At 45.1% G+C, this 18,218-nt stretch overlaps 1 long non-coding RNA gene and 1 other non-coding gene across 3 annotated transcripts in view; both read right to left on the reverse strand.

Annotated features, from left to right (window-relative positions):
- LOC145717907 (uncharacterized) overlaps positions 1 to 18,200 on the reverse strand; it is a 93,210-nt gene extending 75,010 nt beyond the window's left edge. The window contains exons 1-2 of one of the 2 annotated variants that reach the window (XR_014141417.1): positions 15,444 to 18,200; positions 14,017 to 14,241 (exon numbers count right to left, since the gene is read on the reverse strand). This is a non-coding gene — a long non-coding RNA (uncharacterized LOC145717907). Of the gene's footprint in view, positions 1 to 14,016 lie in introns of both variants that reach the window. The other variant, XR_014141416.1, reaches the window with a different exon arrangement.
- Positions 4,025 to 4,132, reverse strand: LOC115939884 (U6 spliceosomal RNA). Its single transcript, XR_004074655.1, has one exon. It is a non-coding gene; the product is annotated as a U6 spliceosomal RNA (small nuclear RNA).
- Positions 18,201 to 18,218: the final 18 nt, after the last annotated feature.

Genomic DNA, 18,218 nt, shown 5'->3' on the forward strand with positions numbered 1-18,218 from the left:
GATGGGTATTAAGGAGGGCAAGTACTGCATGGAGCACTGGGTGTTATATGAAAACAATGGATCGTGGATCACCACATCAAAAACTATGATGTATTGTATGGTGACTAACATAACATAATAAAATTTAAAAAAAAAAAGAAAAAAAATAAAATGGGGGGGCGCTACACAGAGAGGGCAGGGGTGGGAGTCAGACCCTCCACGTACCTTTTTATTCTTTAATAAATTTGTTTTCCTTCCTGTTGAGGGCTTTCCAGTCATGCTGTCCCTTCCATCCAGGTGGTGCTTCAGGGATAGTAAGTCCTCTTGGGAAAACCCTGCTTACACGTTTTGGCTAGATTGCTTCCCCAATTATTAGAGCCTTGTACTTTTTCTTCTTTGCAGTGCAATTGTGTGTGTGTGTGTGTGTGTGTGTGTGTGTGTACTGGATTCTCCTCCAACAACACTAGGCTGTGAGCCCCTGGAGAACGGGGTCTTGGTTTCTGCCACCTCATGACCGACTCTTCAGTACCCGGCACAGTGTGTCTGAGTGGCTTCCGATACCTATCTCTCTTTCCTACTGATAAGTAGCAATGTGTCCACATGCATCAACAGAGACACATCGTCATTTATTACCTACATGTGTTTTCACCCATTTAATTTGAAAACTACAGGATATGCACTGAGATCCACAGAAGAAGGGATCACTGTCCTATCATGTGAAAAATTTTTATCAAAATAGTTCTGCATAATATACCTTGTTATTTAGAAAATTATCTGTTTTATTTTATTATGAAGTTTTCAAATATGTTTCCATAGAGTAGACTTAACATAATCCCTTCTACAATGTTTAATTTTCCCTGTTATTTCTTTAATTTTATTTCAAATTTTGGGTTTGTACTTTCAACAACTTTTAAATTATATTATCTACTGACTTAATTCATTTTACTCATTTTTTCCAAGGAGACAACAGTTGGGTTTATTTATCATTTGCCTGTTTCCTAATGCTTATTTTCATTTTTCTTCATTTGTTGTCTTTTTTAAAATTCAGAAGTGTTTTAGTTTAAGGTTCACAGCAAAATCAAAGGAACAACAAATTCACATTTAAAGTGTGTCAATCTACTTTTCCAACTGCAAAGTTTATGAAATCTAAATACAGATCAAGTATTTTGGATGAAAATTTAGTGTTCACATCGAGCTATGTTGTGGTTTATATATACCAGATTTTGAAGACTTAGTACCCATAAAAGAATGTAAAACAAAGAACAAAAACAAAAATGTAAAAAAAAAAACAAAAACAAAAAACAAAAAAAATAAAAGGAAAGCATTAGTTTCATTTTCAATTAACTTCAGTTAAATGTTCTTTACATATTTTTCTTTCCTATTCACTAATTATTGAAAGTTATGAATTTCTTCTGAGCATGTTTTAGCCACCCCCAATAAAATATGTCATTTTCTATATATTTGGAGTTTGTATTTCCTCTTTTACTCAACAGTTAATTGGTTTGACTTTTTTTTAACTTTTATTTTTCCGGACTTTTTAAAACTTTGTTTTGTTATTGATTTCTCATTTTATTGTTTGTGAAGAGATGGTAGTAGTTACTATTTCTACTTTCTGAAATCTTTTAAGTTGTGTGTGTATGTGTGTGTGTGTGTATGCATGCGTCTAAGTGTGAGAATCTTTTGTTTTGAATAGTGGATAAATTTATGTCATTTACATTTATTGCTGTGACACACATTAGCTATTTTTTCCATATTATCTTTTCTTTTTTACTTTTTGCTCCTTAATTTTTTTCACTATATATATATTTTATGTAAATATATATATTATATATTTATTTAATAGAGTTTTGATAGTGGTAATAAAAAGGAAGGAGGTTCTGAAAGCATTTTCAGTAAAAAGTAAAAAAAAAAAAGGCTGATATTGTGCCCCTATAATCAAAAAGAGCTAGAAACTAGTACTCAAATGGATTGTAAGAAAACTTTAGAAACTATTTGGAAAGGATTTCTCTTTTGTTCTTGATATTCTATTTTTTTTAAAGGCAGACCTCACTAATGGTGAACCTCTGCTCTTATGTAAAGAAGAGAGAAAGAGCCACGCAGACTTTTGCCCTTGAGAGTAATTCACACAGATTTCAGAAAGAAATCATTTTTATGAGATATCTTCAAGTTCTTAAGAATAAACCTCATGTTTAATGGAAAAAATTTAAGCTTTTTAAGTTTAAGCTTTTTTCACTCTATCGAGGTGGGCATAATTGATTTTTCAAGGGAACATTCTTACTTTCTACCCAAGACAATTTGAAACATGCTACATAAGAAATTCTGTACAAAAATTCATTGTCTTTGACAGAACTTTAAATTGTCTCTCCTATCATGATGGCTCATCAACTGCTTTTGCTTTATCAGAGTCAAAGTGTTTTACCATCAAATTATTCTGCCTAAATTCCTCCTTTAAATTAAAATTCCCTAAACATAAAATTCATTTAGCATAATATTATGCTCTGTTGAGCCCACTGTATTTAATTAATTTTTATTATTTTTTTTTTGAGACAGGTAAAAAAAATAGAAGAAATGAAGCTGAAGGATCATGCATTCAAGTGTGCATGTAAGTATGCATTAAATCTGCATTTAAACTCACATATTTTTAGAGTCATTCTTACAGAAAACTTTTTCATTAATTTCATCTTAAGAGCTAAAAAAATTAACATTTCAGATACTCCTCTGACTTACAGATTAAAAGTCTTTAACATGATCTTTGATGTTGAATACGTGTCTTAGAGGGTTTACTAAAAGACAGGTAGCTTATAGTATGAAAACAGCAACAAGCTGACAGCTTACAGTAATTCATGGCATATCCAGGGCAGGTTTCCTACTTTCTCTGGAGTCATCTTTCTCTGCAAGTAAGAGTTTCAGGCACTGGTTTCTGTGGTCTCTAATGGGTTGAAGGGGAGCAGCTGATGACACCCTATAATGTCTATGTGATTACCTAAGGGTTACCTTGAGGTTCATTATTGCTAAGAAATAGCACACACAGGAGAAGCTCTGAAAACTCAGTAGAAGTAAATAAATAAAATCTTAAAAACAAAACAAAACAAAAAAAATCCAGTAGAAGTAGCCCTTTTGTAAGAGAAATTTACTAGTACTAGAGGAATCTCCATTTGTAAGGCTGTCTCTTTATCTGTAGCAGGAACAGAAGGGGGACTCTAAATTTCTAGAGACTGTAGTTAGTGGAGAAGACAGTAAGTAGCAAGCAGGTGGAGATATTATTTCCTGGGCATCTAAAGTTAAAAAACAAAACAGAACATTTTCCATAAGTGCCATTTACCGTATGTATTATGATAATGGTGATTAACGTGAAAATGTCAAATTTATGATGCAAGCATGGGTAGTTCCAAAACCTGGTTAGTATTCAATTTGAAGTCACAGTTAAAATTTTAACAACTAGAATTCAACATGTTATATGTTGCCAATATGCAGTCATGGAAAAATGGGGAGAATGGACAACATAGTTAAAAAATCATCTATTTTAGGGGCGCCTGGGTGGCTCAGTTGGTTAAGCGACTGCCTTCGGCTCAGGTCATGATCCTGGAGTCCCAGGATCGAGTCCCACATCGGGCTCTCTGCTCAGCAGGGAGTCTGCTTCTCCCTCTGACCCTCCCCCCTCTCGTGCTCTCTCTCTCATTCTCTCTCTCTCAAATAAAATCTTTAAAAAAAAAAAATCATCTGTTTTATTGACCTCTAAGTTATTGATGACAAGAGGTCAAGCAAAAAGTCTATGGACGTATCCCCAGATCCAGAGATGGGAAGTGATTCAGTCCCCTCAGAAATTATTAAGATGTATTTGCTGGAATGATACCCTAGTGCATAAAGAATGAGTTTTTTTGACTGTGAATACAACGATTTTGTCCTTCAAGGCAATGGCCAACACGGGGTAGTAGTGTGTATTGGGTACGCTGCTATGCAGTACCCTGGGCTTCCCTGGATCCGAAGGAAGAAACCAAAAAGCAAGGTCAACTGTCAGATTAGAAAAAGAACGTGTATGATCAGTAGGGAAAAGAATCACTACAGAAAATTTGCATGTCATCCTTGTGCAGGGGCCATGCTAATCTTCTCTGTATCGTTCCAATTTTAGTATATGTGCTGCCGAAGCGAGCACTCACTACAGAAAATTTAAAGAAACCCCAAATAAAAGGATTTTTACTTTGTCACCTTTGTTAAAAACAACACCTTCCCCCTTAGAGACTTTTTAATCATCCTTGGGATTTGGCAGAAAGGATAAAAATAGAGAGGTGTTTTAAGATTTGTTTACGCATGTTATTAAAAAAAATTGCTTTCTTTTATGAAATGTGTTTTCCTAACCAACACACATTAATAATTTAATACCATTTCTAGGCTATGCCTCATTTAAAACATTAATTGAGAAGAAACAGGTCTCCAAAGAGACTTGTCTGTGAGCTGTGAATCTCAGAACGGGCGGACGGTACCCGCTGGAGAGGCATGTTCTAATGACTGCTTAGTTCCTGGACGCACACACCTCTCTAAGTACGCACAGTGTTTATTCTGTGTACACCGAGGAACTACAGAAAGGTAACATTAGACTCATACCGTGAAAAACTGACCAACTGCAGGAGTAAGACACGTACACTTCTAGGACAAAATGGAACAATGGGAACTGCAACACTGAGATGGCGGCTGACGCACTAAGTTGGAAAATGCGTAATTTTGATAAACGTTTTAATTCCTTCACGTGGTTACAGGTGCAATGATATGGATTGCAGAAATACACGATTACCAGCACTTCTTAGAGCCTCATGCATCTAGGGAAGGAAATCTCCAATTGGGTTAAGCCTAGAATTAAATGATTTGTTTCTGCAAAGGCACACTCAGAGGGCGGCTGACCGGGGAGCTGCGTCCCTGCTGGCTGGTGGCAGAAGGCCTTCGTTTCTCACCCCCGGGGCCCCTCCACAGGGCTGCCTCGGGACACGGCAGCTGGCGTCCCCCAAGACAGGGGATCCCCGAGAATCAAGAACACCAATATGGAACCTGCGGTGCTTTTATATAAGCCGGACTCTGACCTCGCACACCATGCCCTCTGCTTCCGGTCATCGATGGCGGGGCAAGTCATTCAGTACAGCCCATGCTCCGAGGAGAGGATAAGGCTCCAGCGAGTGAATGCAGAAGCGTCAGTGACCTCGTGAACGCGACCTTAGAACCGCCTGATTCATCACTCTGTCCGGATGGTTGATGAAGAGCCTCGGTGGGTTATTACATGATAATCTGAGGATCATTGTCATTCAGAACGCGGCAGGTTCTGCTGCACTGTGTTTCGCGATGAAGTCCTGGCTACGAAAACTCTTGTAAGTTTGCTTTGTTTCTGTTTTCTTCCTGTCTGGATTTAAAATATCTATGCCGTCAATTCTCATTATTCATGGTAGCGACGTTCCATACGCTCTCCGTGCACACGGATTTGCAAGTCCTGCAGAACGGCTTCCACGGGGACATACGGCGCTTGCGTTCTGTGAGCCTCTGCTCACCCCATTTTCATCAACCAGTCGATACAGAACCTTGTTTTATCCGTGTTTCTGTTTAAAGACACTTTACTTACGATCTGTTGCTGATCCAGGAACATTGAACTCACAGCCAGCAGCACTTGAGGCCGACGGGGCACAGCTATTTGCCCGATAAGGCACACCACAGCCTTCTTGTGCTCAGGAATGCTGCACAGAATGTCGGACCCACACCTGGGGGCCGTTTTCCACGGCAAAATCACTGCGGAAAGCACAGAAATGCCAAAACATGGGGCTGAATCGACCGCACGTGTAGGTACCTGATTACAGGATGGAAGCTGCGACAGGAAGGCGGAGTGCTGCCCCGTCTGACCTCAGCTGGAAAAAGTGAGAGTCACTTGACACGCATCTTTTACCACCGTACGCGTCCGCAGGTAACTGAAAGCACAGCGAATACTGATTTGGGGGTCACACACCCACTTCAGCACACATACAAAATCCAGGAACAATGAGGATGAACTGCAGGCTTCCATTATTCTGGGTGCTCAGAAATTTCACAGTGATGCGCATGACGTGGGTCTATTTTAATTCACCGTATTTAGCTCTCAGCAGCTTGGGGGGCAGATACATACACATGTACAGTTCCAGGACTTTCCTCTGCATTGTTTCTTTGATATTTCTGCCTCTGTTTTCTCTGATCATCCTATGGAAACACACATGAGTCCCCTGTTACTAAGTCAGAGGGGAGGAGCGGTACGGAAAAGAGAAAAATGTTTGCAAGAGATGCCAGAAAATGAGGAAATGGTACAACTGTGCGAGAAGGGGACAGTAATGAGATCTTCAGGCAAGTCAGGAGTAATCCTATTAGCTAAGAAAGGAACTGTTTATTGCTTTACACAGGCCGGCCAAGGAGCCCACCGCACTCCATGAACGCCTAAGTTCATTTCTCCTTTACGGCTCCCAGGGACGGATGAGGAAAACTGGGTGAGGGGACGGCAGGGCTCTTCTAACTTCACAAGCCCGACAAGGCAGCGCTCTGCTGGAAGCCAGACCTGTCGGACGCCAGCGCTCAGGCACTGAACTCACTCCTCACCAATGCACATATGTCTTTCACACCCAGGCCCGCCCCACGTGCTGCCCAGACACTCTGGTTTGATTCCCACCTCACACAGCAGGGTGGGGGCATGAGTGTTCTACACACTCAGAATTCTCCAGCGGGACTGGCCTCCGTTGCTCATGTGACCATTCATTCGACAACTCGCCCTTTCTGGGGTCACGTCTCCTTTGTCCTACTAGTCTTTACACAGCACGTCAGCACTGCATCAGGGGCTCATTTTAAACAGCGAAATCACTGAAATAAGGTACAAAATTCCAAAGCCTGGCGCCCCACACACTGAAGAAAGCACACGTGTTTACAGGGAGCAAGCTGAAACAAGAAGGCAGAGCGTCACCTGGGGCCACCTCAGGTGGGAAGGTGAGTGTCAAGTGACTCTTAAGTCTTCACCACCCGCCTGAGGTCACCTGTCAAATAAGTCACTGATACTATAATCCCTGCTGTGGGTTCTGCTGTTGAGAAAACCCAAACTATGTCCATGTGATTCCTGGGATTCCACAGAAGATAACTAGAGACAGTGATGTCTGTGAGGGCAGAAACCGAGACTGCCTTGTTCATCGCATGTCCCTTCTGCCTCGTCCAAAGTCTGGCTGGTGGCAGGTCTCAAGAATTATTTGTGAACGAATCACTTGCAAAAAATAAGAATCAGTGGTGCCCCCTTCCTTTCGTGCATATGAAGCCACATCAGCTTAGAATTTAACACGCACGGTCAAACAGAGCACGGAACATACGGAATCCTGTGGGCTACCTGGCTGAATTTTTAAATATAGCAGAAGCAACCGTTTGAAGACCAAAGCGCCTTTGATTTATAATCATGAGACTCTCGTCAGAGAAACAAACAAGCATTTGCGGGTTTTAAGGAGTGAGGGTCAAGAAAAGCGAAGTCTTTTTTTTTTTCGTATCAGGAGCAGAGCTTATGGAAAGATGGATGGCGGCATCAGAAGTGTATTTCCCACCAAAAGAATTAAGTGTTTGCCCAGAAAGCTGGAATAAAGTAACCTCGGTAGAATACGCAGAGTACCCGGGGAGTTGGTGATGGCAAATGCGTTCCCACCCAGCCCCGGGGGGTTCGCTGTACCCGTCCTTGACCTTCTCTCTGACGGCGCCAGCTTTGTGGATATGCGTGTGCTGTGTCTCCCGTCACCAGCCTGGACAAGCTGAGGCCCCGACTGCTCCTCTCATCATCCTGCCGCACAATTTACGGATATGCCCACACATGTCTCTCCTCCTTCCTCAACATGCCTGCCTTCTAAGTGTATTTAGAACTTCACTGTCCTTTCCAGATCTGTACTTGAATCTATACCAGGGATCTCTACATGGACACCCAACGGCTGCCTGACGTGCACGGTATCCTACATCTAGCATCCCTGCACAGCCATCCCTGTAGCAAACACACCATCCTCTTGTACTCCCTGCTTGGGTCAGGCTAAGGGAAGGAGACAACACTCTGGTCTTCTCATCAGCTCTGGCCTGCATCACACACTTGCAATTCACTCTAGTGCTGATCACATTCCTCACCCTCCAAAGCCAGTCAGTCAGCAGGTCCTACTAGTTAGACCTGAGCATGTACAGAGGGGCGTACTTTTGGATTTTACGCTGCCGGTCGCTCTCCCTGCTCTCACGTCCATGCACACAGAGCCCTTTTGGCGGTCTCTTTTCTGCGCTGCAGGCCAGCCAGGTCTCCCGCCTCTTTCTCCAGTGCATCCTCCATACTGCTCATAAAACAGCCATGCTAGTCGGCGAGGACGACTGGGCTATGCTCTGCTTTACAATTCTCCAGTGGTCGCGGGTTGCCAAAAAAGGTCAAGTGCACATGGGTTACTATGGCTTAGCCTGTCGTTCACGAGCTGGCCTTATCGAAGTACTTCTCTTGCTTGCCGTGTGCCCACCCCTATGCTCTGTGCCACACACGTACTGAGCTACCACCAAGCGTCTAGCGCTAGACAAATTCCCATGGCTGATGAAGCCATGTCTCCTGCCATCTGAAAACCCATTTCCCCTGGCCAACTTGTTACATTTCAGGCTTGGCTCAAAATCATTCCCTTTTATTTTTTTTTTAAGATTTTACCTATTTATTTCAGAAAGAGAGAACAAGAGCATAATCCGGGGGAGAGGCAAAGGGAAAGGGAGAAGCAGGCTTCCCGCTGAGCAGGGAGCCCCGTGAGGGGCTCGATCCCAGAACCCCGGGATCATGACCTGAGCCGAAGGCAGACGCTTAACCGACTGAGCCACCCAGGCGCCCCTCAAAACCATTTCTTAAGTAAGTTTCTCTGTGAATATGTATCTCTACATGTTTCCTCTTCACTTTAAACATAGTGCATGGAGTAATCATCACTTCGGCTTTGTTTTCATATGAACCATCTCACTGAAGACTACATTATATGGAGAAAGAACCTTTCGTTTTTCATATTACTTTTTGTCTTGTGTGTGCCAAGCACAATGCCTACTATTTTCTCGGAGAATCAAAAGAGATGTTAAACTGGACTATTATCTGGGTTTTTTTTTTTTTTTTCCTCCTCTCACCTTGAACTCACATCAGATCTGAAAAACCAACAGAAAAGTCTGGCTTACTGATAATGAAAATATCTTTAATCGCTAAAGTTATTTTTGTCGATTGAAGGTAGCACTCTCTATCTGCGCTTCCTCCCCTACCTCACGTCAAAACCCTAAAGCTAACAAACAAGTTGTGTGTAAGATCTACCGTTGCATCTTCAGGTCCACAGTTTCCAAACATGAATCTGGCTAAGTCTTATTTCATTTGCATCTAGTCTTAGTAAATGAGTCACTGTGGTAAAGTCATCAACTATGAAGACCCAGGAGTTCCAACAAGAGCTGGGTTTCCAAAACATCATTCATGAGGAGACGGGGCCACGATATTTCCTGAGAGTTCCACACAAAAGGCATTTAGAAAGGTTCAAATATATTCATTGGTTCTCAGCTCCTGTGTGGACAGGAAAGGAGAGACTCGAGTTGTTCACTCATTTTCTCAGACGTCTGATCCTGGTGACGTCATGACCTCAAGACGGCGCTCTACTCAACGTCGGGGAGCAAAGGGTGCTGGGAAGGCTATGCTCATTCAAAATGAGAAACCAGGGTGTCTACTTGAAGGATGCAGTCATTACCCAATTCAGATTCCTGGCATGTGAGTTTTGGCTTCACCTGGTTTCTCCCAACATGATGCAAGGAGAGGAGCCTGATTAAAGGTAACAAATGCACAAACAAATCTAGCTGTGATGAGTTTAATAGGTGAGGATAATCAAGCCTGGTCAGAGAACTCGGTTTCCCAGTCCGGAGTTTCTGATGAGAAGCTCCTCTCATCGCTAGCCAACACACATTCACTGTTCAAGACTCTCCGTTTATAAGGAAACTTGCTTCTCAGAGCCCTCTTCTGCCCAGGCGAACGGCAGAGAAATCGGGATAGCATCAGCATGGAAAAAGGAGTACAGTTAATAAGGTACAGAGTAATCATCCAGCTATGAGAAGCAGTGAGCTAACCGGCTAGGGTGGGGATTAAACTGAAGGTGAACTTGTTAGTATTTTTTTTTAATGTGAATTTTTAGGGTCGGCAAAATTCCACATAACGATGATTACGGTCGCCAACACAATTCTATTCATAGCGTAAGCATATGTACGAGGTGGTGGGGCGGAATCTTTGTCTGCTTACTTTGGCTTTAACTACCTTCTGAGAAAAATACATTAACTAATGGTTTCAAATATATCCCTCCCCCCTTGAGTCTCTGGTGCAGAAGACCGGGTCCGTTATATGAAACGTGCTCAGGTCATGGTGTGTTTTCACACCGGTCCATGGGAAGATCCTCTGTTCTTTATGACGTGCTCCCTTTTATCCGTACCCCTACCCCATCTCCCCTTCCTGTGCCATCGGCCACTACAGTAACATGCTTCAGGTGACTGATCTGTTCACGTGTTTTTATGGAACACGTCTCGTTCTTTGTGTGTTTCACGTTTATGGAAGTAATAATGATACCTATCCCTTTACACGTGCTTATTTTCACACCAAACTGCGCTTTTTCGTTCCATGCACACTGCCGTGACATTTACCTCTCCACTGCGGAGTAACAAAGTACCACAAATTTGGAGGTTTCAAACAAGAATCCCAACCCCTTTGCTTCGCTGCCCAGCCAAACGGTGGTGGCTCCTTCCTGAAATTGCAGCCTCCGGGTTAACGTGTCGGCTTTGCAGTTCTGCGCTGGATGCCGCCACTGCAAGGAGCTAGGTTGGAGCAACACCGTCAGGGAGCTGACACGCGGATCCTGCCCGAGCCTGGCTTCCCGAGGGCACCAGAGCCCCAGCTGCCACCTGGACCGGAGCCCCGTGAGATCCTAGCACAGGACCCGGCAAAGTCACACCCACGCTCCGACCCCTGGCAACTGGGAGATGACGCATGTGTTCTCAGCTGTTCGGTTCGCCGTGCAGTGACTCATGACGCACAGAAATCCAACCATGGCTTCGGCCTCCTCGCGCTCTGCTCCCGAGACGACCCGGGGGACCAGAAGCACAGACACCCATCGCTTCTCTTGTTCTCTGCCACTCCCTGCATCTGTCCTGTGACAGAGACGCAGAGTCCTCTTGAGTGTGACATCGCCTCTGCAGCTCCGGGCTCACAAAGTCAAGCTGTTCCGACTCACAGCCGTGATTCCAATCAGGGACCCTGAGCAAGCTGCTACCCTCGTGTGCACGACGATCATTACAGTACCCGTCCTGTGTTTACACACACGAGATGAAGCGAGATACTTCACGAACATACTCAAGGCCTCACCCAGCACTTACCAACTACTCACAAAACATTAACCACTAAATTAGTGCTGCTTAGCGGAATTTAACGAAAGACTTGTGTGGTACCGAGAACACTGGGTTCTTAGCGGATGCATGTAAACGCTGAAAGGAATAAGCTGAAAGAAAGAGCAGCATTACTTGATACCAACGAGGAGAGACCATGGAAGGAAAATGAAGCAACCTACGAAGCCACTCCACGTTTGCACAGAAAGGGCGAATGGGCTTGGTTTCCTCCACACTTCGAGATTTCAGATCTATTTGCAGAGTAGGATTTGCAGGATCAAGCCTCCTCAAGTGGACGGAAGGCCCTCCTGCCCCCGCAGCAGACGGACCAGAGGACAGAGAGAACATTCTCACTGTGAACCCCATCAGCCCCCGCGCGTTACTCTAGCGGAGAAGCTCGATCTTGTTGCAAAAGCTTAAACCTCAAAATGCATAACGTGTGAGCAGGAATGTGGCTAACTGAAGTCCGTCCCTGAATTCTGTGAATTTACAAAAGTGTGTTTATTCACATGAAAGGGGGCTGCGTAGGGAGCGCCTCTCAGCATAATAACCGCGCACAGGAACAACCCTCTTTTCTCTTTCCCAAATCCTGCAGGCACGAACCGTCTCTTTTCCTTTCAGAACTTTGCTCCAACGGTACCCACTTCTCGTGATTCTGATTTCCGGGTCTGACTCACTCACCCTGAGTTTGCCATAAACGCGCATTTTCCTGGGGTCCTCACTCTCTGATCTCTCCAGGGATCACACCCGAAGGCCTTCTTCCTCCAGTAAAACCACCATGCCGTTTTGTTTAACAGGCACTTTGGAACAGGATAGGGAAGGTCTGACACAACAAGACTGACCTTGTCACGAAGCACGGTGACGGCAGAAACTTGCGAAGCCGGTTTTCCGTTTTGGAATTGATGAGGAACAGCATGGGAGGAAGCAGAGCCCTCGTCCGGGGCGCAGCATGCTGCAGACATGGGAGGTGTGCCCAGATCGGACGGCAGAAACAGAAGGGTATTCTTTTAAAGAGAAATCACGGTGTCATGCCGGGGACAGAGAACTATGGCATGGCCCCCCCCCCACCGAGTTGTGTAAATAAAGGTTTATTGGAGCACAGGCACCCCGATGTTTCGTTTCACACAGTACATGTCCCCGCACGCTCGCTTGCTAGGACAGCAGAGCCGCGGAGCAGAAATCCAGACTGTATGGCTCACAAAGCCCAAGCTATTTACTCCCTGGCCCTTCCCACGAAAAGCTTTACGGACCCCTACGCAGCAGCAGTGTGCATCGGTTTTGGGACCAGTGGAGGACCCCGGCTGTAGAGAGAACTTGCATCCTGTACAACGGTATTGCAGGCCGGACCCAAAGAGGCAGAACTAAACCCAGCCCACAGCATGAGAGTTGCTCTCCGAATGACAATTATTTTCCATCCCTTATGCAGATAATTTAAAAGACGGTAAATCATGGTTCTGTACCTTTCACAGTGGGGGTTGTTTCAGAGAAAAACAAACATAGCAAGAGACGTCACTCGTCAGTGTCCTTCTGCATCCATCAAGTACTTATTTTCTACATAATATTTACTAAATGAAGGTCCAGCTGAGAATTTCCCAATTTCTATTTTGTTTAATATACTATGCCATCAGGATAGATAGACATTACATTTACTGATCATTTTTGCAAAGAAACGTTATTTAAGCGGTTTCCCAAGAGTAGGTAAAGGTATAATGGAATATCAAGTACAATTTAAGTAGAAGAAAGGTGACTGTGTTGTTGGAACAAGGGAATGTTGAAAAGAAAAACTACTAAATCAGCAGAGGATAAATTGGAAAGAAAAACCCCCACTAAATACGTGTCAGGCATTGGCTATGACTTTGATGTTTTGCGCGATGGGGCAACCGAAGCCAGGATGAGTCACCAGGTCCTGTACCAACAGCTCTGTGCAAACTCCTTCAAGGGCACGGCTACCCTAAGCTGCTTGGGCTCTTTGTCGTTTCCCCTGTGTGGCTGTGTCTCAGCGGGGCCACCCCGAAGGTGACCGGTCATTGGCACACCTCCGGCCCACGTCGCAAAGCCCCTTCTCGCCTCGGGGAATGCAGATGTTCATCCCTTACTGGTGCATCTGCTGTCCCACCTCCCACGCTGTGCACTGTTTCTGGTCCCACCTGTACATCTTCGGGGACACGCACTGGCGTGAGCTTCATCTTCGCGGCAAATGAAAGGGACACTTCTCCAGAACCTCCATTCAAACTCTCAAAGAGCTCTCTGAGGAGCTGCCAGCGCTGGGGACATAGGCTTGATTCAGGTCTGGCCGGTGAAAACACAGAGGTCTAGAGTTCCCTTCCCAATGAGATGGCAGCCTGCGGTTGCTGGCTGGGGAGTCGGGGAGTCAATGTGAGGGATTCTGTCAAGCCTGGCAACGGCCCTGCCCCAGGAGGGAGACAACAGGACCCCCGGGGCAGGTGACGCCATCTCGGCCCCACTGGAGGCAGTCCAGTCGGACAAAACAAATGTCCTTCCATGAAATGTCCATTTGGACGATGGAGCTGCAACAAAGAGGGAGCTATGTGAGCCGGGGCAGACTTACCGATCAGGAACGTGTGTCCGAACCCCACTTCTCATCTCAGTGTTTGCACTTACCAGAATGTGGTTGAACGAGCATGTCGGGGAAGAAGACATGCATCTTGGCTTCGGTCTCGCGTATGTAAAATCGCTCCAGGAATGAATAGGCTCTGCTGTTTCTGTGCCAGGCCCTTCAACCGGGATGAAGACACAAAACATCATTGTTGGCTGCGGACAGGAGGTGCCCAGCCCGTGAAACTTTCCAAAGACTGGGGGCACAGAACTCTCTTCATGCCAGAATACCTGAAAAACAGGAGAAAAAAAAAAAAGACTTGGCAGCCGTTTACATCTATTCATTTTAGGTTAAGGACCAAGATTTGTGGAAGAGTCCTTTCCTTCTAATGGAAATTTACCTCTTTAAATAGTTCCCTCTGAAGAACATGAATTAGCAGAGGTCTGCTGATGGGAACCATCTGCAATTTGGAGGCAACATCCTCTCCAGAAACACGGAAGAAATAAAAACAAAATAACAGCGAAACACACACACGTGCCCCAACCACTCATTTAAAAAAAGAAAAACTTCAATGAAATGTAGATGACTCATTTATCCTATCAACACTCAAGCCTGGCAGGTTGCTAATTAGAACAACGTAAGGCAGGTTCTGTCAAATTCAAGGTTTACATTGAAGAATACGTTCAAGCTGCCGTGATTCAGTCCTCTAAAATACACTCTCGAGTAGGTCTGTTTGAGTGTGGCCTCTCCCATGCCCAATCTTGGGCAAATCTGGTTTGATTTATGAGAACTCCGAAGAGACCATATTCAGGGCCCGCCAAGTGGTCTCTTCTGTTGTGAGGCTCACAGAGCTGGTTGCCGTGTGGGCCTCACTTCCGTCCTGGGAGGCATTCTCCACGGCGGAGATGGGTGACGGCAGGTGGGCTCTTCTGTCCGGGCTCCTTTTTTTTTTTTTTTGGTTGTTTCTTTTTTCTTTCCATCAGAAAAAGGAGAATCACTTTTTACTTGCAAGCAAAATGTCTTTTTCACTAAAGAAAATGTCTGTTTTCCTTTTGCCCATCTGTCACAATTTTATCTCCTGAAAATTACACTTTTTTGTGGCCTTTCTTTACTCCCGGACAGCAAACACATAGAGTTTAATATGAAACAAACAATCGAGAAAAAGGAACACATGCAAATCATCTTTCTATGATTCATCTTCTTCCGGCAGACCTTCCACAAGGAGATTCAGAGGCTCCCTTTGTGAATATAGATCTCCATTAGGAAAGGTCAGCTTTTCTACACGCTAAAAAAGCATCCTGCTGATTCAAGAACAGATTCCCTGGGATAAAGTTTTAGGGTCAGTGTTGACCGGAAGGAGCTTATGAAACAGTTCTGATGGGGTAAGCTGTTGCTGCCAACGAAGAGATCAAGAGACAAAGAAGCACGTGATTCCTCCACCTGGACAATGGAATGGATAATGCACCGTAAGATAATTATGCACAGAGCTTACCACGACTCTGCAACACGCCCTCCACACCGCCGGTCTGTAAATTAGAACAAAAGAAGGTCGCGCTTCCTGGATCTTTGAAAACTGGCCATGTCCGCAGAGGAGAACTGACGTCTCAGAGAACCAGCACGTGCCATGCAGGGGGAACAGGTCCACTGCAGAGAACTGTATGTGCGACGGAGCTCCACGGGAAGCTACCCTATCCGGACGTAGCTACAGTCGGGAACTCCTCTCTCCTTTTCTCTTGCAGCACGGAGATCTGAGCGATGAACCAACGTCAACCCATTTTTTCCTCTGGAACTTTCAGGCCACCAAAATAATCATCATCATCATCATCATCATCATCAGCTTCTTTCTTTCAAAAGAAACAAGTGATGCTCTGTGCAGAAGAAAATTTCACCCTGCTGCAAGAATGAGAGTCAGATTGAGAAACAAAACACAACACGACAGCTAAGGATATAAAGGGAAAACAGAATCCAAATGGTACACCTGGGGCCAGACGACCACAAAGATTGAGATTCCATCCCGTGATGGGGTGTGGGGGTTGCTCTCTGCCAGCACCTTCCTGATAATATGCCTAGAATTCCCGGCTCATATGTCCTTGTGTTGGGACTGGAGCCTCACGCCGCACCAACCTCTCAGAGGTGGTTCTGCCCCTGTGGAACGCAGTGGCTTCTGGAAGAAGCCATACGGTAAATGTGAATATCCTCTGAGCGCAAGTTTAAAGGCCGTCGTGCCAACAGCAGGTCTCCGGTGGCTCTGAGGGGACGGGTCCTGTTCAGGAGAGCTCTGTTGACAGTCCTGGGAGAGCTCAGGCTGGGGACAGGCAGAGGCAGCCAACGTCGAGGAGAGGATAAAGTCGCCGAGAGGAGCCGGCTCCTTAAGGAGACGCTGGCTAGAAGGAAAATGGACAAAGCCAGAGCTCCGAGACTGCGCGTGCTGAAGCTCGTGACCGTCTTTATGCCGTATAGGGGTAGCTCTGCTTCCACTTCCTGGCTACTTCCGATGGAATCCTAATGCATGCTGCACGACAAGCAGAGCATTTTTATTTCCACTGAAAAAGATGCACCTGATACGTTAAACAATTTAAAAAAGAAATTTGCTTAGTTGGGGTATAGCTGAATTTTATTACACTAATTTGGAATTTATTAGCTCTGTGAAGTTAAATGCTTCCAGGTGGCATAAGGAAGGCTTTTAAGAACTGGATTTTAAAATTCATAGTGGAGTCAGTTGGCCTAAAAATGAGAGTGAAAAAATGTTTCAGTTAATGTAGTTAAATGCCTTCACCCAAATCTTGACATGAAAAACAGTCCTTGGCAATGGGCCAATGTCATTGTATCAGAAGCTGAATGGGGCTGAGCATAGCTGTCAGGAAGGACACAGTCACAAGAGGGACACATTTCTTCATTACTTACAATAAAGATGGCAGTCCTGTGACAACCTCCCACTCACCCACCTCTAGCCCATAAAAAAGGGAACATTGGAAATTCAAGGGAATTTGGTTACCCCAGTGCACGTCTGCTTATAACGGGTTATTATCCCCCTAATACCTTGTGGCACTAGGTAGGGAGGACAGAGCTTCTGGTATATGAAGGTGATTCCAAAAAATCTGGAGACTGATGGATGACAGGCATGCTACATCCACAGCTGCATGCCTGCTGACTTGTAGAACTTGACTTCTTTTCCTGCCCTGTGTGCAGGGCCATGTGTGTTGAAAGCCACTGGGAGCCTTGCTCACGTTGCTGAGAGTTTGAGGGTCTACATGAACACAGGGAGGGGTACCTGCTGATGAACTGGAAAATTCTGAAGGCCAGAGCAATTCTGGATAGCAACAGCAACGACAGACTGCCTGGGTGGAGTTGCCTACATCCCTCAACTTGGTGAGAAGAATACACTTTTCCTTAGGTTACATGGAAAATGAGAAAGGGCACCAGGCTTTGTTCTGTCTTGAAGTTCTTATGCTCAACTGGTACAAACCCAGATGGCTCCAGCGATAGGAGCCTATGGGGGGGAACATTTGGTAAAGGAGCGTGAAAGGTCAATGGGAAGCAAGGCTTGTTCGTAATAGGGCAGCTGTGCGGTGCTGAGGACTCAATGGGTCCCTCTCCAAGAACTTCCATTGGCAACTCTGGAGCAGACCAGCATTTCACACTCAAATACCTGCCACACGGGTGCCTGGGTAACTTAGTGGGTTAAGTATCTGCCTTCGGCTTAGCTCATGGTCTCAGAGTCCTGGGATCAAGCCCCACGTCAGGCTCTGCACTGGGCGGGGAGTCTGCTTGTCCCTCTCCCTCTGCCCCTGCCCCCACTCATGCACCCTCCGTGTGTGTGTGTGTGTGTGTCTCTCTCTCAAATAGTCTTTAAAAAACAAACAAAAAACACCTGCCACAAAGTCAGCTCTGACCACCTGCCAACATAAGAGAACACGGAAATAGCAAGCCTAGTTCAATGAACCAGTATCTCCACATTCTTTAAATTCTTTTCTCCCCTGCTCTAAATTAAGAGGCAAAGTGGAAAAAGAAGGCAGAGAGCAGAGTCAAACCATACAGTTTTTTCTTCTGCACGCTCCTGTGCTAAAGACTGGGTGAGGGAGTGATCGCCAAGAGAGCATGGTACTGGCACAAAAACAGACATCTAGACCAATGGAACAGAACAGAGAACCCAGATATGGACCCTCAACTCTATGGTCAAATAATCTTAGACAAAGCAGGAAAAAACATGCAATGGAAAAAAGACAGTCTCTTCAATAAATGGTGCTGGGAAAATTGGACAGCCACA

This window comes from Leptonychotes weddellii, chromosome X, assembly GCF_054177405.1.
Source record: "Leptonychotes weddellii isolate Sample4059 chromosome X, ASM5417740v2, whole genome shotgun sequence".
NCBI classification, from domain to species: domain Eukaryota; kingdom Metazoa; phylum Chordata; class Mammalia; order Carnivora; family Phocidae; genus Leptonychotes; species Leptonychotes weddellii.